The sequence below is a fragment of the Alligator sinensis genome, unplaced genomic scaffold (genome assembly GCF_000455745.1).
Source record: "Alligator sinensis unplaced genomic scaffold, ASM45574v1 scaffold1266_1, whole genome shotgun sequence".
Lineage (NCBI taxonomy): Eukaryota > Metazoa > Chordata > Crocodylia > Alligatoridae > Alligator > Alligator sinensis.
The window spans coordinates 486,295-488,821 of NW_005842929.1; positions in this window are offsets into that span (position 1 = coordinate 486,295).

Below are 2,527 nucleotides of genomic sequence, written 5' to 3' on the forward strand. Positions count from 1 at the left end.
AAAACATGGCTTATGGAGAAGACTGAAGGACCTGGGTTCATTTAATCTGAAAAAAGAAGATTGAGGGCATACATAACAGTGTACATAAGAAGTTTTCTGTAAATTGGACAATAATCAAATTTTCTCCATGGCCACTGGGGAGAGAAGAAAATCAGCTTACTTTTCAGGAAAGAAAATTTAGGTGGAATAATAGAAAAAGCTTTCCAATTGTTATGATGACGGTAGAATCTTCTTCACTGATAGCTTTAAAAAATAGGTTAGTCAAGGTGAGCTAGCTATCACTGTTCAAAGCTTCAGTGAAGTTCTTTCCAACCTTATATTTCTGTGATTTTATAGTAGTGTCAGTTCTGCTCTAGTTAATGTTTGAGAATAATTTCTATTTAAAATCTGACTCCTTTAAATGCTTTAAGATCCTCATGATTATGCAGATTGTCCTGAAATTTGGTAGGCCTTTTAGGCATGCGGGGCAAGACCTGTGTTCTAAATTTGACAATATTTAAGCAAGATATTAATGAAATACAGATCTCAGGGGGACAAATACTTAAGTTTGGCACATTCTATCAACTATTTTTGCTTATGCCTGGAGAATCAAACCATAGTACTGATGAGGCGTCAAAAGGCCGCAATTACTTACATTTACCTTTTTGAGAAAGCAGTTTTAAACAGTCGGCATGTCTACACGTGCAATTAATGCAACTGAATAAACTCCAGCACAATTTGAGCCAGAGTAAACTAATCCCAGCATCACTGTCTACACGTATGTTAAGTGCAGTAAATTACTCTGCCGTCAGATAGTCCCATCTGACACAGGTACTAGCTGATGGCACTGTAAATTAGTTACACTGGGCCAATTACTGCACACATGTAGACAGCGATGATTTACTACACAGTAAATTAGTCTACTGTGCAGTAAAGTGCATGTGTAGACATGCCCAGTATTCAACAGATTTAAGCCATACAGATAGGTGTGAGTCCATCTAATGCTCAAGATCTGGGGTTCCCCAGCCTTCTAAGTATATTTAAACCCATCTCCCTGTTCACCTATATGAACCTGAAGGGGGTAAGAACCCCCTCTCCCTGTTTCCCATGTAGAAAACACAATCTTTGGAGTTTATCATTCTTGAGTGAGCCCCTCCCCCTTTCCTTTATGCGTTTCCGGGGATCTGTTAATGAGGCCTTAATAGCATTTCTTTAGTATAGTCTAAGATTCATCTCCCTGATGCTACTATAAGGATCTGTTGGGGGAGGGCTCCCGAAGCAAATCTCTGCAAATCAGGAAATACAAAATATATGCCACGCCTGCCTGTGTTTGATGCGGGGGAACTGACTGGGGGTAGAGAGAGATGGTCAACATGAAGGAGAGCCTGATTAGATGGATGAGTGGTATGGCTAGAATGGAATGGCTGAAGCACTGACAGAGCTCATGTCATACAAAATGGAGCCTGAGGTCCGATTTAGGATACAGGTTGGTCTAACTATACGAAGAGACAGTGCAACTATCCATTTGCTGCTTCTATTTTATGTACAATAAATATGTACCAGCTATAGAAGGTAACAGAAAACAAAGGACAATTTTTTCCATGCTAATGGCTTTAAAATGTTAGTAGCTTAATAGTAAGGGAAGCGAAAGTTAAACTGGAAATGGTGGGGGTGGGGTTCAAATGCTGTGGAGTATGGTTGTGCAAGGATGGGAAAAGAATTTGGACATACCAATTTTTTCTCACATGTTTAAAGTTACTGTAACCACTATATAATTAATCAGGCAAGATTTTGGGACATATATACATTATATGTCTGATTTCTTTCACCAGCCCTGTTAGCAACCAAGCATGTGCAACAATAATCCCCATTCCACAATAACAGTGTTTATAGGACAGACATTTATAGGGACAAACACTTAGGAATCACATAACCTCCTACGTTGCCATGTAATGACAATGTCGTTCCAATTGTCTGATAATTACAGCTGCATAAATTATCACTAACATATAGGTAATCGTGGATCCTCTGGATCATAGTTTTCATGTAAGTGGTGTAATCCAATGCCTAATGAAGCCATTTGTGGCTGATAAGCAGGGATCCTGCTTTTCTCTGGTTAAAAATAGCAAATTCTCTGGTTAAAAATCCAAAATCTCTGATAACAATTAAAGGCACACCCCCAAAGCCCCTCTCAGTATGCTGTTGCCCCACACTCCCCCACAGTCTCAACAGCCCTCCTGATGCCCCTTGCAACAGCCCCCCAGACTGGACCCACTGACACTGACACCCACCCCAGCAGGTAGTGTGTGTGGGGGGGGCAGGGGCAGGGCAGGGTAGAGGAAAGGGAAGGTGCTGGGGGTGTAGATCAAGAATGGTGGGGTGTGTGCCCCTGTGCCCACTCCCAGGAGCAGGGCCGGGGGGTATGGGCAGGGGTGCCACTATGTGGGTCACACACATGCTGCCCAGCTGGCCTGACGAGGTTTGCACACGGAGGCTGCCACTGCAACTCTGCCACTGTGCCCTGCGCTACCATCCCACCGCCACCTGA